General features: G+C 36.3%; 1 long non-coding RNA gene across 1 annotated transcript in view; it reads left to right on the top strand.

Moving 5' to 3' along the window:
• The window catches only part of LOC112136061 (uncharacterized), a 44,391-nt gene that overhangs the window by 13,132 nt on the left and 3,278 nt on the right, over positions 1-27,981 (top strand). The gene's annotated exons all lie outside the window — the stretch shown is intronic.

Consider the following 27,981-nt stretch of genomic DNA (forward strand, 5'->3'; position numbering starts at 1 on the left):
TTTAGTCTTTCTACTCAAGGTAGGAGTAGTTTATACACTGTCATTACAGTGTTCTAATATTCTGTTTTTCCATGTACTTACTATCATCAGTAAGTTGTATAACTTCAGATAATTTCTTATTGCTCATTAATGTCGTTTTTCTTCAGATTGAAGAACTCCCTTTAGCATTTCTTGTAGGACAGGTCTGGTGTTAACAATATCCCTCAGCTTTGGTTTGTCTTGGAAAGTCTTTATTTCTCTTTCATGTTTGAAGGAATTTTTGGCTGGTTATACTATCCCAGGATAAAAGCTTTTTTGTTTGTTTGTTTCCCTTCAGAACTTTAAATGTCTCATGCCACTCTCTCCTGGCCTGTAAGGTTTCCACTGAGAAGTCGGCTACCAAACATACTGAAGCCTCTTTGTATGTTATTTCTTTCATTCGTCTTTCTGCTTTTAGTATCCTTTCTTTATTCTTTACTTTTAGAAGTTTGATTATTACATGTCTTGAGATAGTCTTATTTGGGTTAAATTTACTAGGTGTTCTATACCCTTCTTGTACTTGAATATTGATATCTTTCTCTAGGTTTGGAAATTTCTGTTATTTTCTTTTTGAATAAACCTTCCACCCCATCTCTGTACTTTCTCTTTAAGGCCAGTTACTCAGATTTGTCCTTTTGTGGGTATTTTCTAGATCTTGGAGGCATGTTTCATTCTTCTTTGTTCTCTTTTCTTCTGTGTCCTCTGACTGTACGTTTTCAAATAGCCTGTCTTTAAGCTCTCTAATTATTTCTTTTGCTTGTCAATTTTGCTGTTAAGAGACTCTGATGCATTCTTCAGTATGTCAGTTGCATTTTCAGCTCCAGAATTTCTGCTTTCTTCTTTTCAATTATTTTGATCTCTGTTAAATTTATCTTACAGGGTTCTGAATACCTTCTCTATGTTATCTTGAATTTTATTGAGCTTCCTTAACACAGCTATTTTGCATTCTTTCTGTGAAAGGTCACATATATCTGTCTCTGTAGGACTGGTCACTAGTGCCTTATTTATTTCATTTGTTAAGGTCATATTTTCCTGGATTGTTTTGCCTTTGTTGGTATTTGTTAACGTCTTGAGATTGAAAAGTTTGGTGTTTGTTGTAGTGTTTGGAATCTGGGCTTATTTGTAGCCATCCTTCTTGGGAAGGCTTTCCAAATATTCAAAGCGACATAGGTGTTATAATCTAAGTCTTTGGTCATTGCAGCCATATCTGCATTAGGGGACACCCCAAGCTCCATAATGCTGTGACTCTTGCAGACTAGAAGAGATGTTCTTGGTTTTCCTGGGTTAGATCTGGGAGAATTCCCTTTACTACCAGGAAGATATTCTTTTTCTTCTCCCTCACTTTTCCCCAAACAAACAGTCTCTCTGTCTGTATTGAGCTGCTTGGAGCTGGGGATGTGTTACATAAGCATTCCTGTGGTCACTACCACTGGGATTGTGCCGGGTCAGACCTAAGCCAACACAGTCCTGGATCTCACACAGACCCTATGGTGACCACTGCCTGGCTACTGCCTATGTTCACTCAAGGCCTACAGGTTCTACAATCAGCAGGTGGTTAATCTAGCCAGGCTTCTGTCCTTCCCTTCAGGGTGGCAACTTCACGAAAATTTCAGGAAGGTCCATAGATGCCATCAAGGAGCCAGGATCTGGAGTTGGCTATTTAGGAATCTACCTGTGCTCCATTCTACTGCAGATGAGTTGGCACCCAAGCCATAAGACAAAGATTTTCCTGCTCTTCCCTCCCCTTCCCACAAGCAGAGGGGTCTCTCCCCGTTGGCCACCACTGTCCCAGACACTCAGTGAGTACTGCTGCTGGCAGCTGCCAATATTCATTCAAGGCCCAAGGTCTCTTAAGCCTGTGGTGAATGATGTTAGTCCTGAGTCTCTCCATACAGGGCAGTGGGCTGATTGAGAGCAGGTCCATAAATGCCATCCAAGAGCCAAGGCCCAGAATGTAGTAGAGCACCAAGTGGGACCCCAGGAGCCCACTTGGTGCTCTACTACACTAGGGCTGAGATGGCACCCAAAACTCAATACAAAATCCCCTCTACTCTTCCGTCTCCTTTCCTCTAGCAGGTTCTCTCCTCATAGCCACCACAGCTGGGGATGTGCTGGCTCACACCTGAAGCCAGCATGGCTCTGAGTCTCACCTAAGGCCTGTGCTAAGTACTGCCTGGCCCCTACTGCTGATTATTCAGGGCCCAAGGGCTCTTTAGTCAGTAGATAATGAATCCTACTAGGACTAGATTTTCATTTCAAGTCTGCCAGTTACCTTCTGGCCCAGGGTGTGTCTAGAAATGTCATTCATGACTAGGGCTTGGAATCGGGGCCTCAGGTCTCTGTCCGGTGCCCTATTTTATTGTGGCTCAGCTCATATCCAAATTGCAAGACAAAGTCCTCTTTACTCTCTCTCTTCTCTCTTCAAACAGAGGGAAGGAATCTCTCCTGGAGTTGCAAGTTGTGCTTCCTGGGGTTTGGGGAGGGGTGATGCAAACATACCCTTGGCTGCCCCAGCTGGTGTGAGTCACATGCACTCCAATCTGGCTCTAAGCTCAGGGCAGTACCAGGGCTTGCCCAGGAATTGCAATCCTTGTGGACTTTCAAGTCCTTTCAAGTTTATTTAGAACCCCAGAGCACTTTAATCCATGGTGGTGTAGCTTGCAGGACCTCGGGTTCCAACTACTGGGATAAGCTATTGGCTTCTGGCTAAGACTGGTCTAAATGCTTCCTCCTTGGGTGCTGGCTCAGTTCTGCCCTGTGCTGCTTTCTGCTGTGACAGGACAGCACTGAGTTGCAATGTGAAGTCACACAATGACCATGCTCTCCCTCCCCCAAGCACACTAATTGTCTCTCTGTGCCATGGAGCCGCTGCTAGGGGATGGGGCAGGGGTGTTGTAGGTGAGTCAAGACTATCTTCCCTTCCCTCTTCATTGCCTGTTTCCTTAACATGATGTTAAAACCAGGTACTGTGATCACTCATCTGATTTTTGGTGCTTTTTCGTGTGGATAGTTGTTCAATTTGGTGTTCCTGCATGGAGAATGATCAGTGGAAGGTTCGATTTGGTCATCTTGCCCTACCTCCTTACTCCTTGTTATACTCTTAATTCTGTGATAACATCCTTTTCCTGGAGTGTTATTACAACTGTTGATAAACAGATAAAGATCTTACTATTATAAGAGGAAAAGTCTATTAGTGAACGTAGCTTCAGATCTGAGGCCAAAGAGGCCTCTTAATCTGTGAAATATAAAGTCTTTTTGTTGTTGTTGTTGTTGTTCTTTTTATTATTATTATTACTATACTTTAAGTTTTAGGATACATGTGCACAACGTGCAGGTTTGTTACATATGTATACAGGTGCCATGTTGGTGTGCTACACCCATTAACTCGTCATTTAGCATTAAGTATATCTCCTAATGCTATCCCTCCCCCCTCCCCCCACCCCACAACAGGCCCTGGTGTGTGATGTTCCCCTTCCTGTGTCCATGTGTTCTCATTGTTCAATTCCCACCTATGAGTGAGAACAGGCAGTGTTTGGTTTTTTGTCCTTGCAATAGTTTGCTGAGAATGATGGTTTCAAGCTTCATCCATGTCCCTACAAAGGACATGGACTCATCATTTTTTATGGCTGCATAGTATTCCATGGTGTATATGTGCCACATTTTCTTAATCCAGTCTATCATTGTTGGACATTTGGGTTGGTTCCAAGTCTTTGCTATTGTGAATAGTGCCACAATAAACATACATGTGCATGTGTCTTTATAGCAGCATGATTTATAATCCTTTGAGTATATACCCAGTAATGGGATGGCTGGGTCAAATGGTATTTCTAGTTCTAGATCCCTGAAGAATCGCCACACCAACTTCCACAATGGTTGAACTAGTTTACAGTCCCACCAACAGTGTAAAAGTGTTCCTATTTCTCCACATCCTCTCCAGCACCTGTTGTTTCCTGACATTTTAATGATCGCCATTCTAACTGGTGTGAGATGGTATCTCATTGTGGTTTTGGTTTGCATTTCTCTGATGGCCAGTGATGATGAGCATTTTTTCATGTGTTTTTTGGCTGCATAAATGTCTTCTTTTGAGAAGTGTCTGTTCGTATCCTTCACCCACTTTTTGATGGGGTTGTTTGTTTTTTTCTTGTAAATTTGTTTGAGTTCATTGTAGATTCTGGATATTAGCCCTTTGTCAGATGAGTAGATTGCAAAAATTTTCTCCCATTCTGTAGGTTGCCTGTTCACTCTGATGGTAGTTTCTTTTGCTGTGCAGAAGCTCTTTAGTTTAATCAGATCCCATTTGTCAATTTTGGCTTTTGTTGCCATTGCTTTTGGTGTTTTAGACATGAAGTCCTTGCCCATGCCTATGTCCTGAATGGTAATGCCTAGGTTTTCTTCTAGGGTTTTTATGGTTCTGGGTCTAACATGTAAGTTTTTAATCCAACTTGAATTAATTTTTGTATAAAGTGTAAGGAAGGGATCCAGTTTCAGCTTTCTCCATATGGCTAGCCAGTTTTCCCAGCACAGTTTATTAAATAGGGAATCCTTTCCCCATTGCTTGTTTTTGTCAGGTTTGTCAAAGATCAGATAGTTGTAGATATGCAGCATTATTCCTGAGGGCTCTGTTCTGTTCCATTGGTCTATAGTTCTCTTTTGGTATCAGTACTGTAGCCTTGTAGTATAGTTTGAAGTCAGGTAGTGTGATGTCTCCAGCTTTGTTCTTGTGGCTTAGGATTGACTTGGCGATGAGGGCTCTTTTTTGGTTCCATATGAACTTTAAAGTAGTTTTTTCCAATTCTGTGAAGAAAGTCATTGGTAGCTTGATAGGGATGGCACTGAATCTATAAATTACCTTGGGCAGTATGGCCATTATCATGATATTGATTCTTCCTACCCATGAGCATGGAATGCTCTTCCATTTGTTTGTATCCTCTTTTATTTCATTGAGCAGTGGTTTGTAGTTCTCCTTGAAGAGGTCCTTCACATCCCTTGTAAGTTGGATTCCTAGGTATTTTATTCTCTTTGAAGCAATTGTGAATGGGATTTCACTCATGAATTCACTCTCTGTTTGTCTGTTATTGGTGTATAAGAATGCTTGTGATTTTTGTACATTGATTTTGTATCCTGAGACTTTGCTGAAGTTGCTTATCAGCTTAAGGAGATTTGGGGCTGAGATGATGGGATTTTCTAGATATACAATCATGTCATCTGCAAACAGGGACAATTTGACTTTCTCTTTTCCTAATTGAATGCCCTTTATTTCCTTCTCCTGCCTGATTGCCCTGGCCAGAACTTCCAACACTATGTTGAATAGGAGTGGTGAGAGAGGGCATCCCTGTCTTGTGCCAGTTTTCAAAGGGAATGTTTCCAGTTTTTTCCCATTCAGTATGATATTGGCTGTGGGTTTGTCATAGATAGCTCTTATTATTTTGAGATATGTCCCATCAATACCTAATTTATGAAGAGTTTTTAGCATGAAGAGTTGTTAAATTTTGTCAAAGGCCTTTTCTGCATCTATTGAGATAATCATGTGTTTTCTGTCTTTGGTTCTGTTTATACGCTGGATTACATTTATTGATTTTCGTATGTTGAACCAGCCCTGCATCCCAGGGATGAAGCCCACTTGATCATAGTGGATAAGCTTTTAGATGTGTTGCTGGATTTGGTTTGCCAGTATTTTATCGAGGATTTTTGCATCAATGTTCATCAAGGATATTGGTCTAAAATTCTCTTTTTTGGTTGTGTCTCTGCCCGGCTTTGGTATCAGGATGATGCTGGCCTCATAAAATTAGTTAGGGAGGAGTCCCTCTTTTTCTATTGATTGGAATAGTTTCAGAAGGAATGGTACCAGCTCCTCCTTGTACCTCTGGTAGAATTCGGCTGTGAATCCATCTGATCCTGGACTTTTTTTGGTTGGTAAGCTATTAATTATTGCCTCAATTTCAGAGCCTGTTATTGGTCTATTCAGAGATTCAACTTCTTCCTGGTTTAGTCTTGGGAGGATGTATGTGTCGCGGAATTTGTCCATTTCTTCTAGATTTTCTACTTTATTTGCATAGAGGTGTTTATAGTATTCTCTGAAGGTAGTTTGTATTTCTGTGGGATTGGTGGTGATATCCCCTTTGTCATTTTTTATTGCATCTATTTGATTCTTCTCTCTTTTTTTCTTTATTAGTCTTGCTAGCGGTTTATCAATTTTGTTGATCTTTTCAGAAAACCAGCTCCTGGATTCATTGATTTTTTGAAGGGATTTTTGTGTCTCTATTTCCTTCAGTTCTGCTCTGATCTTAGTTATTTCTTGCCTTCTGCTAGCTTTTGAATGTGTTTGCTCTTACTTCTCTAGTTCTTTTAATTGTGATGTTAGGGTGTCAGTTTTAGATCTTTCCTGCTTTCTCTTGTGGGCATTTAGTGCTATAAATTTCCCTCTACACACTGCTTTGAATGTGTCCCAGAGATTCTGGTATGTTGTGTCTTGGTTCTCGTTGGTTTCAAAGAACATCTTTATTTCTGCTTTCATTTCGTTATGTACCCAGTAGTCATTCAGGAGCAGATTGTTCAGTTTCCATGTAGTTGAGCGGTTTTGAGTGAGTTTCTTAATCCTGGTTCTAGTTTGATTGCACTGTGGTCTGAGAGACAGTTTGTTGTAATTTCTGTTCTTTTACATTTGCTGAGGAGTGCTTTACTTCCAACTATGTGGTCAATTTTGGAATAGGTGTGGTGTGGTGCTGAAAAGAATGTATATTCTGTTAATTTGTGGTGGAGAGTTCTGTAGATGTCTATTAGGTCCACTTGGTGCAAGAGCTGAGTTCAATTCCTGGATATCCTTGTTAACTTTCTGTCTCGTTGATCTGTCTAATGTTGACAGTGGGGTGTTAAACATCTTATCTACATAGTCACAGGCAATATGGAGAATTGCAGGGAGGTCTCTTACTGTAGTATAGAGAATACACACTCTGTAGTGTATAGACTAATAAAATAAATATAACCCCAAGCTTACCACCCAGAAAAGTCACTCCTCTTTCACAGGTATCAGCGAGTAAGGCATGGGGAGAGAAGAAGTATTCTACTCCAGCTGAAATGTTTCCACTTGGAAACATTATGTCATGGAAAAGGAAACTGTCCATTTATAGATATAACAAGTATTACAGCTCCCATTTCAAAGATAACAAAACTAAAGTTCAGAAATGTTAAGTAGCTTAACAAAGATTATACAAGAAGGACATTATGGAGCCTGGGCTCAGACTTTTTAAATCTGAGTAAACACGTTAGAACATCTTCTATGTACCTGAATATCTTCCATGAGTATAGAGTAATAGAGTATAGAGAGATATGGGGTATAATATATAGTGAAGTCAGTCAGCACCTTTGCCTTTAAGATATTTTAATCAAATTGGGGAGTACAAAATTTAGGATAATTTCAGCACAGTTCTATCTATATGATATTTGAATGAGAATTCCAGGAGCAGACTGAGACAATGCACTTCTGTGTCAAAAGTAGGTTGGTTATGGTCATAGGCAGCTTCCCAGATGAGGTGATAGCTAAGTTGAATCTTGAAGGATAGTAAAAACTAGCCAGCTTTGTGGGGTAGAGGATGAATGACGGAAGGCAATTCTGAGTAGAAGGAGTTATGGTGCAAAGATAGGAGACAACATGAAAAAGTTGAAGGATGGCAAATGGTTCCAAATGCCTGGGGTAAGTAGCACAAATGAGGGAGTGTTAAGATACGAGACTGTGAATATATTGGCTTTTACTTAGTCAAGAATCTACTACCTGCCAGCACAGTATTGTGTGCAGGGAGAAAAACAGCAATGAATAAGATAGATGGTGTTTGGGTGCTCAAATGACACCATCTAATAAACACTCTGATAGGAGAAGGGTGTGCTGCTCTAGAAGTACAGGAAGCAGCACCTACTTTGACCTGAGATGGACATGGTTATGTAAATAGCTTCCAAGCAAAGGAACATCCAACTTCAGGAATGACATATAAGCAGGGTTTTACCCGAACAAAAGTAGAGGAATAAAATTCTAAGAAGGGGAAATGGGATGCACAAAATAAAAAGGCAGAACAAGGAGAGGACAATTTGTAAATTGAAAAACACTGGAGAACGGAATCTGAAGCAAAGACATTGATTCAGCCAAAAAAAATGATGATATTCTAAGAAAAAAACATGTATAGTCTATCATCACTTTAATAACTGTTACTTTTATAGCATCACTTCTAACACCTGTGATTCCTTGGGAATTATTTTTTAACACTGCAGGCCAAAAAGACATCAGAAGGGTCAATCACATGACTATACATATAGCTGTTGAGAGGCTGCTAACTTGCCCCAAAATTCAACACCGATCATAAAAACTCTGTACATTTCATGACTGTATTTTCATCCCATTGACTGTAGGCTTTTCTCTTGTCAAAATAAAAATGTCCGTACGACTCTAACATTTGCCTTTGCTGGTATGAATACCATAGCAGGTATAAACTATTCATATTCGATGGAATTAGAATAGAAATTTAAAACTTGTCATGGAGCACCTGTTCTGCAGTGTCAGAGCTGACTCAAATTTTACTTCTATTCACAAAATAGGACCAATAATAAGGCTTGTACATGGGGGTTTTGCAAATCAAATTATAAGCAAGAGGACCTCAAAACGAACCTCTGAGATAAAGGTTTTTTTTCCTGTGTTTTCTTTTTTATTTTTTATTTTTTTTGACGTCTGTGATCTTTTATTTTTTTATTTTTTCTTTTTTTTAATTATTATGATTATTATTATTATTATTATACTTTAGGTTTTATGGTACATGTGCGCAATGTGCAGGTAAGTTACATATGTATACATGTGCCATGCTGGTGCGCTGCACCCACCAACTCGTCATCTAGCATTAGGTATATCTCCCAATGCTATCCCTCCCCCCTCCCCCCACCCCACAACAGTCCCCGAAGTGTGATGTTCCCCTTCCTGTGTCCATGTGTTCTCATTGTTCAATTCCCACCTATGAGTGAGAATATGCAGTGTTTGGTTTTTTGTTCTTGCAATAGTTTACTGAGAATGATGATTTCCAATTTCATCCATGTCCCTACAAAGGACATGAACTCATTTTTTATGGCTGCATAGTATTCCATGGTGTATATGTGCCACATTTTCTTAATCCAGTCTATCATTGTTGGACATTTGGGTTGGTTCCAAGTCTTTGCTATTGTGAATAATGCGGCAATAAAGTTAGAATGGCAATCATTAAAAAATCAGGAAACAACAGGTGCTGGAGAGGATGTGGAGAAATAGGAACACTTTTACACTGTTGGTGGGACTGTAAACTAGTTCAACCCTTGTGGAAGTCAGTGTGGCGATTCCTCAGGGTTCTAGAACTAGAAATTCCATTCGACCCAGCCATCCCATTACTGGGTATATACCCAAAGGACTATAAATCATGCTGCTATAAAGACACATGCACACGTATGTTTATTTCCTGTGTTTTCAATATGCTTCCTTATAGATTTAGATGGAAAACTTGTTTCAATGTTTCACCTAAGTAATATATGCTTTTTTGATACCTCAGAATCAAGTTTCATACACATTTAGTATGTATTTATTTTGTTGTTTTAACACTTATATAACTTCTTATCGATATGTGAAGGAGAAAGAATTGCTTTCCTGTTTTACAACAGTTTATATGTTGCTATGTTATAATGTGACATGCTTAAATGGGGATCTCAAATCTCATAAGTAAAATAATCTGTGAGGTAAAACAAAAATTTAACAATAGAAAAAGGAAATAAAATATGATTTAAGAAAATAAAGTAACAGCTTCAAAATATTTTGAAAAAACAACTCTACATTTTAGAGAAAAACATTACAAAGAATGGAATCGTCAGCATTAAATATTTGCTCAAAATCAGCCATCCTTAATTTTTAATGAAGCTAACAGTAGCAGCAATCCAGCCTCTTGTTTTGTTTTGTTTACGTGATGTGGTTATTTCGCCATTATTTTGACAAGTGGAGTTCAGAGGGAGTTCACTCAGAGATACCACATCCTTTGGAAGATGCAAGGCTGGCACTGGAAGCCACTGGGGACTCTGCTTCACAGTCTAGATATGAACATGCTTAAAACAATTTGGAATTTTCTATTTCGTGTCCTGCCCCTAGCTATCTTATTTGTTGGAATCTGTGATCAGATTACAGAAAGACTACACTTTAACCTATGTTTAATCTAAACTAAATAGATATCAGAAGCCATGTTAAGAAATTCAATTTTGTTGCTTTTAAGAGCCAGGTGGAGGGTGGTGTTTTATTTTGGTATATTAACTGTTGCTGAGAAACATAAGTTGTTTTCAATACAGTTTATATCAGTGAAGGGCAAATGTAAGTTGTTCCTTCATTTCAAGGGGATGCTTTCTATAAAATTTCCTCTACAGATACCAGCACCTCTATGGACAAGAGGTCAGAAAGAATTCTCACAAAATGCGTGTTGGAGAAAATCTTAGGGGAAAAATAAGACTCCTAAACAGTATTTCGAAGTTTCAGACATTGCAGCCTTGTCCTTTTGTATACAGTGGTTACATTTTTTTTTTTTTTTGTAATAGTAAAGTGCAGCTTGTCATTCTATTCTTTTCAATTATTGTTCTTTTTATTGCTATTTGAAGCCAGTAACTTTACAATCCATTCTAAGCTCATCTTTAATAAGCATTTACAGTTGAACAGACTCGGGTTATTCTCTTTATTACTTCCAAGCTTCATAAGGTCTAAGCAGTTTCATAAGACTTTCCTATGCACCATAAAGATGAAGCAACACATACGAGACGTCATGATGCTTTTTAAAAATTATGTGCATGCCTCACTTTTGTTGTATAGATGACAAGACCACCTTTAATTTGACTTGTATATTATTTTAAAATTACTTAGAGCAACTTGACTTTTTTTAAAAACCAAAGAATATTTTTGAGGAGTTCTAGGAAGACAACTTCTTCACTAATCTTGAGATGTCTCAGGTCTTACAAGAAAACAGAAAGGCCACAGGTTTTTTTTTTTTTTTTTTTTCACATTGCTTAAAGGAAAATCAAATAACCCATGTAACAAATGAAAACAAAGATAGGAAAAAAACATAAAATTGCACAAAAGACTGCTACACCTCTAAGATGAAATCTTTTCCATTTTAAACTGCTGGCAAAATTTTATTTAATTTCTTTGAGGAAGTAATTGAAGTAAAATGTTAATAAAATTTAATTAACTGCACAATAAACTCTCTTTACTGTCTACATGATATGGTTTTTTTCTTGTTTCAAACAAGGAAGAGCAATTAATCTTTCCTTTTGAAACAAAGAGGTACACAAGAACTCTGAAAAATTGTATGCTATGGGGTTGGAGAAATTGTTGGCTTTGTTTTTGTTTTTTGGTTAAGGGGACCAAATGTATTCTAAATTGACACTTGCAAGATGCTTCTGTTTGGACTATTGGAAGCCAATTCATGTCTGCTGTTCTTGAGAGTACATAAAACTAACATTGTTATGTAGTTTCACTGACAGAGGTGCACTCATGCAAAGCAAGATGGATGGAATGTCGGTTTTCTCTATCATGGGATCCCCATTTAGTGACCCAGATGAGGACTGAGCGAACTTGTCACACACGCATGACAGGGCCAGATACGACTTTTTAAATAAAGCTCCAAATCTCATATAGATTTGAAGTTGCTGCTAGAGCACAAAATTTGTCATAAAAGACTTGTCAGTACAGAGTTCATTAAGGTAAAGGATGATAGTACTTTATCTGGACACAATTGAGCTCTCCTCTGGCAGCCTAATCTTTAGTTAAAACAGAGTTGTATTTCGTTGCGTTTCTTCTCTTTAAAGACTTTTAAAAATGATTTCATTAAGCTTTTCATTGTTATTTACTCCAAACTCAAAAGTTTCTTGTAAAATTTTCCCCTAATTTTACTTTTTTTTTCTTTGATTAACTTGGACATGTGTTTATGATGTCCACTCACAGTCACTTGGGACTTGCCTGAGTGTTTAGGTGAGGTGTTAAGCTTCTCAGGGCAGAACTGTAATGCTTAGGTGAAAGACCAGGCTCTTAATCACTGGCTTTGCAACTGCCCCACTAGAAATTCTATGGCTTCCATTGAATTTTCTTTTATTTACGGTCCAGAGATCAATAAAAGTATTCACTATCACAAGACTGTCCAGGACTTAAGATAGATCCAAACGTGACAATGTCATGAAAGGCTTAATTCCCAATTACAAGTAGCTTTGTCAGAAGCAGTTTCTATGTTTGTGAATATATCATTTTGATAGCAATTTACTATGAACTTCAGCATAATTTTAATAATACATCTTCCTGAAAGAACTTTAAAGATGTTTTCATCTATTTGCACCACCCCTACCCACTCACCATTCTAATTCAAGGAATATTCCCATGAGGTTATTAGGGGCACAACTCCTATTATCCTCATTTTACATGTGCGAAAAACAAAAGAAAGGCAAAGTAAAGTTAGTATATTCTTGTTTAGGATAGTAAGAAATGGTCACTGATTTACCTTCTACTGATTTCCAGCTTAATGTACTTAGCCTGAACTGAGATAAAATATCAAATCAGTATCAGGAACATGCTGATGCTCCATCCAGTCCTCTTTTAGAACTAAAGAACTTCTCCCTCAGCTGCTAGGAGTGTTGCCAGATGTCAGGCCTCCGTTGACAGCCTTTTCCAGGAATTGTTTGCAACCTAACAGAGTTGCTATTCCTCTTTTCTGTGTAACCAACACCCAGTGAATGTTCTCTTTAAGGGATATAAAGGCTTAGACAGTTGGCCCAAATTCAGTACATCTTTGAAGGATCACCTCAGCTTCAGAACTTATCAGAAGACCAACTGAGGTTCCAGTTGAGAATGCATTACAGAACACTTTCTCGCCTTGCCCAATCAATTCTACTTTCTTCCCTTTTTCCTAGAGGCTTTGATTCCGAGAGCAGTCTGGAATACACTTCCTGCATCCACATTTTTGTCTTTGAGTCTGCCCCCAAGAAATGTGACCAGTGACATGATATTTAAAGTATATTAGGAAAACAAACCCACCAATCTTTAACACTTCAACTTTTTCCTGTTAATATATCTGATGTATGTTGAAATATTTTTCTTCTGTTACATTGTATTCAAATAGCTTTTGACACAAAAAATATAAGGGTCTTGTTATTAAATATGCTAATAAAAATAATAAAATAAATTTGTATGTTGGCAAATAATAAGGTTTTTGCCTTATGTCATTTTGAGTGTGAATTAATTTTTATGTCAGTAAAGTAATTATATTAAGGGCACATTTGAAAAGATCAAGTAGCCTCACTAGGTACACAGAATAACCATCCAAGTTTTGCTCTAAAACCATGGTTCTCACCTTGTGCACATGATCCCCAAATGGAATGTTTCCTTCTATCTGAGAGTCATTACAAAATGTTTATTGAATCATAGTATCATCCATGCTTTTTAATTTTAATGCAATGCATCTGTTTTCTATCGCTATGTAACAAACTATCACAAACACACAGACTTAAGATATAATTTTACTTTATTTTAGTTTATTATTTTTCTCTTTGTTACATTTTTATCTCACAGTTTCCATGAGTCAAGAGCTAGGCTTCTCTGGGTCTTCTGCTCAGGCTCTCAGGAAAGTTGAATTCAAGGTGTCAGACATGTTGTGTTCTCATCTGGAGGCTCAGTTAGGGAAGGATCAGTTTCCAAGCTCCCACATGTTGTCAGGAGAACTCATTTCCTTGAAGCTGTAGAATTCATTTAAAGTTGCTACTTCAAAGCCAGAAAAAGGAAGAGAGAAAGAGAGAAACAGACACTGGTGTTTTCCTTCCAATTTCTACCTTTAGACCACTGTCAAAAGAGCTCACCTGATTAGGGCAGGCCCACCCACATTGGTCTTTTTATTAACTTAAAGTCAACTAATTGATTAGTTATGTCATCAAAATCCCTTCACCTTTGTCATGTTCTATTGGTTAGAAGTAGGTTCCATGTCCCACCACACTCAAGGGGAGAGAATTGCACATAAATGTGGGCCATGAGAGTTATCTCAAGAATTGTGCCAACTGCATGTAGTAAAAATATGTCTATTACAAAATCAGGTAGCATGATTTTTGAAGTTAAAAAAAATTCACATAGGTAAGTATAATTTTACATAGAAGGTATAGAAAATATGTACATTTCAGCTTAGGAAGAATCCCAAGATTGGTGTCTTACTGCCCTAACATTGGAGTCCAAATAATTATTAGTCCATGGTTTCTTTGCCTGACTCTTTGGCTTTGTGTTTTAATTCTTATGAGTGTCTATTCCCAGTCAGGCAAAGCCCCAAATTTGCTTCCTTGAGTAACACATTTCATTTTACTTCTGGGACTCAAATTTATCCAATGTCTCTAATCTCTCTTATTCAGATGACTAACTGCTTTGCGTAATTTTTGGCTTAGAGTTAATTATTCTTTCCTCAGGAAGACTGGCAATGTTTCTTTTTTTCTTCAAAATGACAGTATATGTGCACTTATGGTTCCCTGAACAAAATGCATGCCTCTTGTGTTGCACTGGAGAGTTTGAGCACATTATATACAATCCATTATAGTTAGGATTGACCATGTGACTTACTTTGACCAATGGAAAGTTTCTGGATGTAAAAGAAGCAGAAGCCTTTGCACTGGCCTCTGGACCTTCTGTCAATTCACCATAAGGAGAATTTTTCTTGAGTAGCCACTGGTCTAATGTGGATAAGAGAAAATTGAAGTAGGCCTGAACCTAACCCACACTATGAAGCCAGTGCTGGTTGACTTGCATCTTGAAGTATATCCACCCAGCAGAGCCTAGCCAAGACTGGCTTAACTATAATCAGTTCTAGTCAGGCCAGGTGTGTCATTCAAGTCACTGAGTTTTGCAGTGGTCTGTTAGGTAGCATCATCACAGAAATGGTTGCATAAAACATTACTAGATTACTAGATGTATATAAATTTGCATATAGCTACATGAGGTTTATGTAATATGTTCAATAAATCATCATATGGGAAAAAGAATATTTAATAATTACTAATTTACTATTCTAACCCTAGCACTAAGTGGTAATTCTTTTATTTATAATACACATGACTTGATAAATAGAATACTTTCTCCTCAATAAATTCTATTAAACTATGAAATCTGAACGTAAGTCTTACCTTCTCTGTTAATCTTCCACTGACAAAGATTTTTTCCTAGAAACTCCTTTGGACCTTTGTAAGATTTATGACTTTTCTAAGTGTTTTAGGTTTAAGTGTGTTATATTTGTTCAGTCGAGCTGAGTTTCCTCCTGTGTTTGTGGTTAACCATGGCATTAGGGCTAGTGTTGTCATTTGCTATGCTTGTTCTCTAGTAGGGCACTACTGCAATGAGTGCTATTCATTCATTTGTTAAATATTTATGGAGAGCCTTCTATAGAAAAGGCACCATGTCAAATTCAGTGTTATCACTTACTCTTCAATGATAGAACTGCTCCACTGAAAATCTTCTAGTTAATGATCCTAGAGCAATCTTTACTGTAAAGTAGGAATCATTATTGGCTATGATAAAACATTTATAAATATTATTCATGTTCTACAAAATAGTTTAATATAAATATGTAATAAAGTTATAAAAATTCTAAAAGTTGCTATTGGCATAGCCAGTAATAATATTGAAATAACAAAATAATTAACAAATAGTTTCAATTATAACAAAAAATAACATGTTTGATGTACATGCTTTACTTCAAGGACTATTAAAGGTAATTTATATGCATTTGCCTATTTAATCCTTTCAAAACTTTGTGATATTAATATTCTCTCCATAGAGGCCAATAAAGATGCTTAGGAGAACAAAATGAATAAATTGTGGAGCCAAATTCAAATCTTAATATAGAACAAGAAACAAAGATAAGCACATATATATAATGCATGTATTATAAAGTTGACAACATGTCAAAATTTGGATTTTAGAATCAGGCCCCTTATTTTCAAGTTTCATGTTTTCTACTCATTTTCAGTGTGCCATGAGAAGTTAAGTCAATTAACCTCAGTTTCCTCATTTATCAAATGAGAAGAATTGTAGTACCTATTTAAGAGTTTATGTGCAAATTATGTAAGATGCAAAACTCTTAGAACAGTGCCTGGAAAATAAAACAAAAGTTTTGAATAGATGCCTGTGGTTAACATCACTTGATGATCTTCACAAAATTGATTGGGTGAATCAATAGTCTTTATAGACAAAATTAACATGCATGCCCGTGTGAGAAATTAATCAATCACAAAGGAATGCTTGCCAATCTAATGACTGTTCAGTATCACAATTGCTCAGTGTGGGACTTAAAACAGGACTGTGTTGTCTGGTCATATAATCTCATACCTATGACACGTTTCTCTTGTCACCTTCTTGTTCTACTTCAGTTTCAGTTTTTCTCATGGATAATTGTTGTGCTGAAAATAATAAACTTACTGCGTGCCAGACCCTGTACCAGTTGTAGTCCTAAATCACTTTATGCGGTGGCATCATCACTCCATTTTGTAGATAGAAAACTGAGACAAAAGTAATAAAATGATTTACCCAAGGCACATCAGTGGAAGTAGCATAAATGGATCTGGATAGAATCTGTTGTGCTTATTTTTTTTAAGAAGTTCATCCTTAAGCAAGGTTCTTCAAAGTAAATTTTTAAATTAACTAACTTTATTTTTAAAGCAGTTTTAGATTTATAAAAAATTGAGCAGAAAGTACAGAGAGTTCTTCCACACCTGCCTTCTTCCCCTCACCTGTCAACCCACACCAACAGACTTCTTTATTATTAATATCTTACATTAGAGTTGTACATTTGTTACAATTTATAAACCAGTACTGATATACTAGTATTAACTGTAGTCCATGGTGTTCTTTTGATAAATGTATAATAACATGTATCCAATATTACAGTACCATAAAAAATAGTTTCATCACCCTAAAAAGCCCCTGTGCTCTACGTAGTCACTCTTCCATCTTTCCAAAACACTGGCAACCGTTGATATTTTTACTGTTTTCCCTACTCCAAATGTCATATAATTGGGATCATGCAGTATGCAGCCTTTTCAGATTTACTTCTTTCACTTAGCAACATACATTTAAGTTTCTTCCTTGTCTTTTGATGACTTCATATTATATTTCTTTTCACCACTAAATAATATGCCGTGGCATGGATATATCACAGTTTGTTCATTCATCTATTGTTGGGAGCATCTTGGTTTTTGCCAAATTCAGGCAATTATAAATAAAAAGGTTATAAACATTTGTGTGAAGGTTTTTGAGAAAATCAATTTCCATCCCATTGGAATACTCAGGAGCATGATTCTTGGATTGTGTGGTGAGAGTATATTTAGCTTTGTAAGAAACTACCAATATGTCTCCAAAAGAGCTGTACCATTTTGTATTCCCACCAGCAATGAATGAGAGTTCTTGTTGTTGCACATCCCCACCAACATTTGCCATTCTCAGTGCTTCACATTTCAGCCATTTAATGGATAGTCATATAACATTCCTTTAATTTACAACTCCCTAATGACATATGATGTTGAGAATCTTTTCATATACTTATTTCTCATCTGTGTATCTTTTTTGGTAAATTGTTCATATATTTTCTCCATTGTATTAGTGCATACTCACGCTGCAAATAAAGACATACCCAAAACTGGCAATTTACAAAGGAAAGAGATTTAATTGACTCACAGTTCAGCATGACTGGAGAGGCCTCAGGAAACTTACAATCACGGCAGAAGGGGAAGCAAACACATCCTTCTTCACATGGTGGCAGCAAGGAGAAGTGCAGAGTGAAGTGAAGGGAAAGCCCCTTGTAAAATCATCAGATCTCATGAGAACTCACTCACTATCATGAGAACAGCATGGAGGTAACCACCCCCATGATTCAATTACCTCCCACTAGGTCCCTCCCATGACACGTGGGGATTTTGAGAAACACATTTCCAGATAAGATTTGAGTGGAGACAGAGTCAAATCATACCATCCATTACAAATTTTTGTGTTTGTTTTCTTGTTGAGTTTTGAGTGTTCTTTGTAAATTTTTCATAACAGTCATTTATCAGTTATGTGTTTTGCAAGAATTTTCTTTCAGTCTGTGGTTTGTCTTATTATTCTCCTGACACGGTCTTTTGCAGAGAGTGGATTTTTAGTTTTGATTAAGTCCAAATTATCATTTTATTTTTCTTTCTTGGATTGTGCTTTTGAATGTATTGAAAGAGTCATCATCATACCCAAGGTTTCTTAGATTTTCTTCTGTTCTACCTTCCGAATAGAACATAGAATCTTTATAGTTTTGCATTTTAAATTCAGGCCTGTAATCTATTTTGAGTGAATTTTTCTGAAAAGTTTAAAGTTTCTTATCAGATTTATTACTTGCATGTGCACGTTCAGTTACTCCAGCACCATTTGTTGAAAATATTATATTTTCTCCATTGAATTTCCTTTTCTTTTTTAAAACCGAATTTTCTATCATATACACACGCTGTAATTCACACTCAACCGCATCCAAAATACTTTCTAAATTGTTGGACATCCATCCAGATATTTTTGTGTGATGCAGTAACAAAAATGAAATAACAGATGGATTTGTAAAATGTGAGACTACTATTAATTCTCTAATATACACCCATGCATCGCTCCATCACTTATCCTTAGGGATACTTTCTGAGAAATGTGTCCATAGGCAAATTTATTTTTGTGTGAACATCATAGAGTGTACTAACAGAAACCTAGATGTTACAGCCTAATAAATACCTAGATGCTATGGTACAACCTATTACCCCTAGGCTACAAACCTGTATAGCATGTAGGCAATTGTAACACAGTGGTATTTGTGTATCTAATCATATCTAAACATAGAAAAGCTACAATAAAAAGATGGCATTATAATATTATGGGACCCCTGTCATATATTTAGTCCATTGCTGGTGAAAATGTCCTTATGCAATGCATAATTGTATAGTATTGTGTCAATTAATAACCACATGAAATGAATGAAGGTGCATCTCTATCCCAATATTAACTTAAAATGAATTCTGGAAGTATCAATTTTGCATGAATTTTTGATAATAAAAAATTCCAATAAATATACTTTAGTTATATAACATATATTATGTTTATAACATATATAATATCTATATGCAAATGATATGTATGATTATAATTTTACTCCACATTTATGACATATTTATTCAGTGTTTACTTAGCTTCTATGGTGTGTAAGGTGCTCTGCTAAAAATGCAGGTTGAGGAGATAAAATTTAAAGGAAGAAAATATTGTTTCCCTATGAAGTTTTATATACTGGTAACGAAGACAGACATTGATAAAAATCACACATACATATCTAAGGTATATAAATTTTTAAAACAATAAATAAGGAATGCAAAAATGCAATTTTCTTAATTTTTCTATGTTTATATGTATTTCTCTATAAATTCTCCATTGGTTCTAATGCACAAAAATAAGCAACTCATATCTGGATATATCTGGTTAATGAAATGTCATATATAGTCCTAAATTAATTTCAAACTTTTAGGTCCTATTTTCTCCCCTTTGAATAGATGCTTAGACAGTGTCATGGGAAAGCTGCATTCTCATTCCTTGACATCAGTCATTGCAAATGGTCCTTGATTTGTCTCACCAGTCCTGAGAGCCAGTGAGATATAACCATGTATACGTTTGATCTCCAGCTTGATGTACTCTTATGTTTTGTGGAGATTCTTGAAGGTCCATCTACCTGAGCACCAACGAACACTGGGACAAATGAAAGAGGGAAAGCATAAAACGAAATTCATGTAATAACCTACTTACCAGTCCCTGTTATATAGCTATAGAAGGTAAGAGCCTGGGATGTAAAAAAGAGAAGGTCTAGAGGCATGTAACACAGGAAGTAATTCTTCACTGTGGGACCAAGGGATTAAGAGACAAAGAAAGGCTTCCCTAGGAAATTTTTGATTGAAGTGCAATCTGAAGAATAAGTAAGTTTCATCTAGTCCAAAAAGGAGGAGATGGGAAGGAAATATATACAATTCTATGTGGGGAGAAGCATCACACATGCAAAGGAAGAAAGAAAAGTACATAGGTTTAGAATTGAGATTTTGTAACGAGTATAGAGTGGTATTTGAGCAAGCTGAAATTGAAAATGACTTTATATTTCATTTAGAGACCTTAAAAAAAGACAGACACTTTTAATCAAATAAGTATTTTGGACTCCTTGACTTTTCATCAAGAACTATTATATTATATATGAATAATCAGTTCTCAGTTTTAACTCTATGATGTTGACAAATAAATTTTGATAGTATTCTCTTGTGGAAGGTTGATACAGGTCTTTCTTAAAGCATGATATTTAGCCTTCAAGTTATTAATGACTTTCTGAAATTGTTATTCAAAGGCATCAGCTTATGAGGTCCTTGATTGTATACCTTGTGATATGGTTTGGCTGTGTCCCCATTCAAATCTCATCTTTCATTGTAGCTCCCATAATTCCTACATGTTGTGAGAGGGACAGGGTGGGAGATAATTGAATCACAGGATGGGTTTACCCCATACTGTTCTCATGGTAGTGAATAAGTGTCACTAGATCTGATGGTTTTATAAGGGGTTTTGTTTTTTGCTTGGCTCTCATTTTCTCTTTTTGCCTGCTACCATGTAAGACATGCCTTTTGCCTTCCCCAGGCATGTGGAACTGTGAGTCCATTAAACCTCTTTTTCTTTATAAATTACCCACTCTCAGGCATGTCTTTATCAGTAGTATGAAAATGGAATAATACAGTAAGTTGATACTTGGTAGTAGGGTACTACTGTGAAGATAACCAAAAATAGGGAAACAACTTTGGAATTGGGTAACAGGCAGAGGTTGGAACCATTTGGAAGGCTCAGACGTGGATAGAAAAATGTGGGAAAGTTTGGAACTTCCTAGTGACTTGTTGAATAGCTTTGACCAAAATGCTGGCAGTACTTTACCCCTGCCCTAGAAATCTGTGGAACTTTGAACTTGAGAGAGATGACTTAGGGTATCTGGTGGAAAAATTTCTAAGGAGCAATGCATTCAAAAAGTGACAAAGCATAGAAGTTTGGAAAATTTGCAGCCTGATGATGCTAAAGAAAAGAAAACTCATTTTCTGGGAAAAAAAATCAAGCCCTCTGCAGAAATTTGTATAAGTAAAGAGCAGCCAAATGTTAATCACCATGACAATGGTGAAAATTTCTCCAGGGCACTTCAGAGACCTTTGCTGGGGTTGGGGGGCCAGTGATATGGTTTGGCTGTGTCTCCATTCAAATCTCATCTTTAATTGTAGCTTTCATAATTCCCACGTTTTGGGAGGGACCCGGTAAGAGATAATGAATCATGGGGGCGGTTTCCCACATACTGTTCTCCTGGTAGTAAATAAGGCTCATGAGATCTGATGGTTTTATAAGGGGTTTCCCTTTCTGCTTGGCTCTCATTTTATTTCTTGCTCACTGCCATGTAAGATGTGACTTTTGCCTTCTGGTATGAGCTTGAAGCCTCCCCGGCCAGCTGGAACTGTGCTCCCATTAAACCTCTTTTCCTTTGTAATTTACCCAGTCTCAGGTATGTCTTTATTAGTAGCTTGAAAATGGACGAATACACCCTGTAACCAAGAAAAAGTAACACTTGCTGGATCATTCAATCCTTTTGTACATAATTATGTTAAGTTGGCCCCAAAAGACTCATAATTATGACACAAGCAACTCATCAACATCAAAATGTTTTGGGTGTCTGGTAAAAACAAACAAACAAACAAACAAAATCATCCCATTGACTATGATTTATTTAACTTCTAACAATATTTATTTATTTATTTATTTATTTATTTTATTAGAGACAGGGTCATGTTCTGCCACCCAGGCTGGAGTGCAGTGGTGTGATCATGGGTTACTGTAGCCTCAAACTCCTGGGCTCAAGCCATCATGCCACCTCAGCCTCCTGAGTCCCTGGGACCACAGGTGCCTGCCACCATGCCCAGCTAATTCTTTTTCTGGTAGAGATCATGGCCTCACTACATTGCCCAGGCTGGTCTTGAACTCGTAGCTTCAACCGATCTTCCATCTTGGCCTTCTAAAATGCTTGGGTTGCAGGTATGAGCCACTGTGACCAGCACCATCTAAAAACAGATCCATCAACAATAGTTTGTGCATTTTCTAAGACTAGTGAAGTACGTTGACATTGAGGATTACATTCTTTCCCTTAAAATGTTAACTATAATGTCATTGGTCAAAAGGTAACCATCAACAAAAAACTTTGTTGGTTTAAGCATCCTACTGGGCAGTTTTTATAAAATTAATGCTTTGCTATTGTGTATTTGTAAACATAACTGAGATGGGTTAAGAAAACTTCCAGAAAATATAAAGTTTTATTCCAAGAAGGGTACTGTGCACTAGAAGACTATAGCTTTTAAAAAGTGTAAATATAAGTATTCCCTTGTAACTCCTAATTACCTTAATTTGAATTTAACGCTTTCCTTGGTGTCCTCATTCCTGCTAAAGTTTCTTCGAAGCTGAAGTGTATCATAATTAACAGTCTTATTCATGCATTTCATGTGTTTTCATTGTGGGAATAAGGACCTAAAATTCCTAATTAGATGAACACAGTCTTTGAAAGTGGTGAATTTGGAATGACTCTTCTATTTGAGGTGGCACTATTATTTCTAATAATAACATTAGCTATAATCACCATATTACTCAATACTAACATGTGACTCTTTTTCAACATCAAATAGCTTAACTTTTCCAATTTTCCTTCTATATGAAAACATTTGTATTTTCCTGCCAACCATATTAGACCATGTATTTATAATATCACTCTTCTAGGACTGATGCCTGCATGCTATTATCATCTTGTGTCCTTGTCCCTAATAAATGTTTCCCTGTGGGAGCCACATAGCACTCAAAGCTGCCTGCAGTCTTTCCAGGAGGCAAATAATTAGCCATGGAAATAATTCCATTCCAAAGGGAATTCAAATTAGCTACAATTCTCATGCATTTCTCCTTGATGTGAATGAATATCATGTAAGTTAAGCCAAACTGCTTCTATTTGGATTTAGTTCTGAGACTTCTCTTATTGTGGATAGAAAACCTCTAGCCACTGAGAATGGTCTTAATCTGGGATGAGATGTCTTCATCTAGATTCCGTGATTTTTGTCTTAAAAACCATACTACATTAACTACATACATTAAACTTTCAAAGACAGAGCACATCTGACTACCTAACTCATGGACTCATTGTGGATTTAATTTTATTTGCTAAGTAGTCAAATTAAACACACAAATAAAAATTACAAATGTATGTATATTCTCAAATGTGAGTTGATGGTTGCCTGTCTTACCTGTGGCCTAATTTGATATCAAAATCTGTTAATTTTGCCCACCTCAGGATAAACACACATACACACACACGTATAAATTCTACTGGCTAAATTAATCCTTTCTCTTATGAACTCCTTACATATGGTAGCACGTATTGTAGCTGTTTTGTACTTTCCTCTAAAGGTGACAGATTGGGTATTTATTACTGTTATTACTAGATTTGCAGTGCTTGGCCAAATCTTCAAGAATCCACTGGTTTCATTTTTTTTTAATTTCTTCCCTTTAAATTGTTATTCTTTTTTCTAAATCTCTAATTAAAATTTCCTATCCTCTGCTACCTGTGCAACACATACTTCACTTCCTTGACTTCTGCCATTGAATTCCGACATTCCCCTGTTTTGGGTCCTATATCGCATGTGTGACTAAATTTTCCCTTGCATCACTAGCTTCTCTGTTGGGAATAAACTCAGTTTATGGTGCGTTCTGATGCCCCGTGTCTTTCTGAAGCTTCTTCTCTCCATTCGTGTTGTAGAAGAAATTATTTATCTAACCTACAAGAAAATCTAGTTTTTGGATAGGAAACATCTAAGTTCTGTGTAGTTCCACAAAGAAGACAGTTCTCATCAAGAAAGTAAGAAAAAACTTTATTTATATGCTCTCTGTTTCTTTGAATCAAAGTAGCCATATATCAAAGGCTGTTGGCTGACATAGAATCAGAGAAACACCACCTCAGCACTTTTATCTTTAACTCGTTACTGCTCACTAAATAAGAGTTGTGTAATTATAAGTCATAACAATATAGATAATCATACATATAGAGGAGTAAAATAAATTAAGTTAAACTTTATAAAAATGAGGCAATGGACCTAAAACTCATTATGTTCTGCTAGGCTTTGAGTAGCTTTCTTTTGGTTTGATTTAAATGAGTTTGTGTCTCTTAGATGAACCCACAGGCCAAATAGTGCTAGGTGTCTCAATAACCACCATAGGAAGTTTATGAAACAAATTTCAAGGTAAGAGTTGTAATTACCACAAAAAAAAAAAATGGCTATCAGTAAAGACTGTCTTTTCAATGGAAATGTCTTACTTCCTGTCTTTCTTTTTCTCTCTCTTCCCCACCTGCCACATAAGTGTGGCAATCATTAATGCTGTTCACAATACCTCCAGCGCTCTTTAGTCTAAGCACATGCAGCACAGAGTGGCTCACCTCCATGCCCTTTGAAGTTACAGGGGTTGTGAGTCTTGCTTTGGCCATGCCTGACTTCTGGACATCACCACAAGAAGCAAATGGAATGATTTGCCATGTAACTTTTTTCTCTGTTAGTGCAACTAGAAACAGAACCACTCAAAATGATAGCTTTTCCATGAGTCCAGGCCATGGAGTGATGACAATGACTTGGAGCAGAGGCCCCAACTGAACTTCAGTGGTTAAAGATAAACGTTAAAAAAAGACAATTAAATCATGAGGCAAATGAGAAATTTTCAATAATATGGAACATTAAAATCTTTGTATTTTGTCGCTCTCTCTCTCTCTCTCTTTCTAAATATACATATATTTATTATATATGTATGTGTATATATATAATAAATATCACATATACCACAATCACATATACCCACATATATACACAGAGATGTCACAGGAATATCATATATAGTATCTATACTAAGTATAGTAATGTTGTGGCTTTTTTGCTGCTATAGTTCAGTGAGCAGGAGGGAGTGGCACCCAGTGGCTTCTCCTCTCTGGTTGTTGGGCGAGCAGGAGGGACTATTACAGCTCTTTTACTTCCTCCACCTGTAGCTTGGAGAGCAGGAGCTCTTTCACTCCCACAGTTCAGTGAGTTCTGGGTTCTTGTCTAATGACCAAGAGGAATAAGGTACATGGACACCGGAGAGTGAGTAAGGCAGGGTAAACTGTTATTGAGTGACAGAAAGAAAGCTCTCTGCAACAAGAGGATGTCCGAAAGTGGGTAGCCATCTGTGAGGCTAAGTTTGGGGTTTTTATGGGCTTAGAGTAGGGGAGTGCATGCTGATTGGTCCATGGGTGGCCTTGGAAAAAGCACCATTCAATTGGTTAAAAGGCATCATTCCAAACGAACCAATAAAGAGATAGTGGGTAAGATGGGGATAGAAGTTCTCACTCTAGTTGTGGAATCAATCTGGATCTGGCAACTCGGTTTTCAGGCTTTAAATTGTCCTTCGCTTGAAAGTCGGGCTTCACTGGGAACCCATCCCTGTCTGCCTAGGAATTTGCCTGTCTCTTGTCAGTATCAGTAATATAATAAAAAGCTCTTTCAGATAATAGAAATATTTTTCCAAGGAAATAAATATTATTCTCTAATGTAAAAAAAGGAAGGTATTGCATCATAGAATGTATTCTCTTATAATTTAATGATTACTTATTTGTGTCTTTGTTTTAACCTATTGGACTTTTTTCAAATATTTGTGACAATAAACAATATCTGATAAGCATCCCAGCTTCAGAATATTTTCATAAAACATCATTATTTTCTACAGAGCATAAGTTTCTGTGTGTAGAATTTCTGAGTCATGCATATAAAAAATTGTGTCTCATATGTAAAAATAAACTTATTTTTTTAGTGTAACAATTTACCCTTTACTAACTGAATGAGTTTTTACATTTTTCTGCATTCTTACTGAAAATAATAATTAGTTTTTTTAACTGTTTGCCAATTTTACTAATAATTTTAGATTACTGAATTCATTTGTTTTTATTTAATAACACTGCCTGTATATGCATTTTTATATTTTTATTGATTATATATTTATATATTTATATATTTTGTCTACTAGATGTAGCACCAATATAGACATGTGTTCTAGTTTGGCCAATATAGTTATGTGTATCACCATTCTTCTGGGGTGAGTCAGTGAGAGGAAAACTTTCTTGCTTCAGAAAATAAAATATTGAACTTCCCTGGATGTGAATATATTGAATCATATAAATCTGTATGCTGATATAACATACACATTCAACCTCTCCCTTTAGGCTATAAAACTGAGATATAATGTAAATTGTGTTATCAGTAAGATATCTTTAACTGTCTCCAGGAGATTTTCTGAAGACAAAAGTAGTTTATATTTATGATAGCTGTTAAGATAATATCATATTTTTATTTGATCAAAACTAATATTAAATTTGTCAAAGAAAACTGAATTTGAACTCTTCATAATATATTATATTTGTGTTAATTTTTTGTATTTAAATTTTAGTAATGCCAACTATTTTCTCCAAAGAGAATACAACAGCAACTATAAAACTCCAGTGGTATCATCTAATAAACTGCAAATCAAGTCATTTTCACTATACCAGTAGAGGTAGGAACAAATCAGTTATTAGAATAACTGATTTCCGACAATGGTTTTTAGATTTCTAGGTTGTGATTATTTAATTCATGTTTTATCTATGAATATAATTTGAACTAGAGCATTTGAGTTTGAGAAAAATAAAATAAAAATTGAGATACGTTTCAGTTATTACAGATGTGTTTTCAAAACTGTTTGGAAAAGATAAATGAAACAAAGGTTGAGGTAATTAAAAACTTGATTTGAAACATGAATAGAATTAAAAGGGTAGGAGTTGCTTATATAATATAAAATATAACCAGACCTCAGATCTGAATCTTCATCAAAGATCACAGTCCAGAAATCAAAGTTAAAGTCAAAACTATTTTCTTGAATTAATTAAATGTGATTAGTGGGAGATAGAGACATATATAAATTAGATAGATAGATAATAAATTATAGAGATATACATAGAAATATCATAGACAGATGATAGATAGATAGATAGATAGATAGATAGATGATAGAAATAATTTTTCTTTTTCAGCCACTTCCTTTACTCAGCACGATTACTCTTTTACTTCTGTTATACTTCACCCCCCTGAAAACCACTGCTTCAGCTGTCAGCCAGCATTATCTCTTTGCCTTTTTTTAATCCGCCTTGCTTCTGTCCTATAACACTTGAAATAATTTGACTCTTAGGACAACATCTGCATTAGAGTTAAGGTATGAGAAGAAAGTAATTGGGCCAGTCAAAATCCTCTTTTGCAGGTGGATCACAGAGGCCATTAATAATGGCTGTTCTATTTCAGAAAATAATCCCTTAAGTGGGAGTGAAAGTGAGATTGTTACTTTATACCCAAGGAAATTTCTCAGTATTGCCAATATAAAAAGGTGGAATAAATATTTTATATTCTACCTTTAGAGTCCAACGTGCTCTTTTATTGAGGACAATGAATCAGACTTGGCAATATGAGAGCAAATAACTTTTCTAGAGGAAGAACAAACTGCTAAGCAAATCAGAAACTGGAATTTTAGGAAACTTAGTTAAATCATTGCTATATTAGCACTTAGGTTTTAAAACATCTATGAGAGAATGATATATAAGAAATAAAATAGAAATATAGAAAAATAATTAACGATTGGGGAAGATACCCTCATGGGTGTACTAGTCTTAATAGAATAAGCTATGCTGAAGTAACAAGCAACTTGTAACTCTCAACAAACTAACAAAAGTGTCTTTCTCACTCACACAGAATCTACTACAGACTGAGCCAATCCTGGGCATCTGA

The sequence above is a fragment of the Pongo abelii genome, chromosome 14 (assembly GCF_028885655.2).
Source record: "Pongo abelii isolate AG06213 chromosome 14, NHGRI_mPonAbe1-v2.0_pri, whole genome shotgun sequence".
Classification (NCBI taxonomy): Eukaryota; Metazoa; Chordata; class Mammalia; order Primates; family Hominidae; genus Pongo; species Pongo abelii.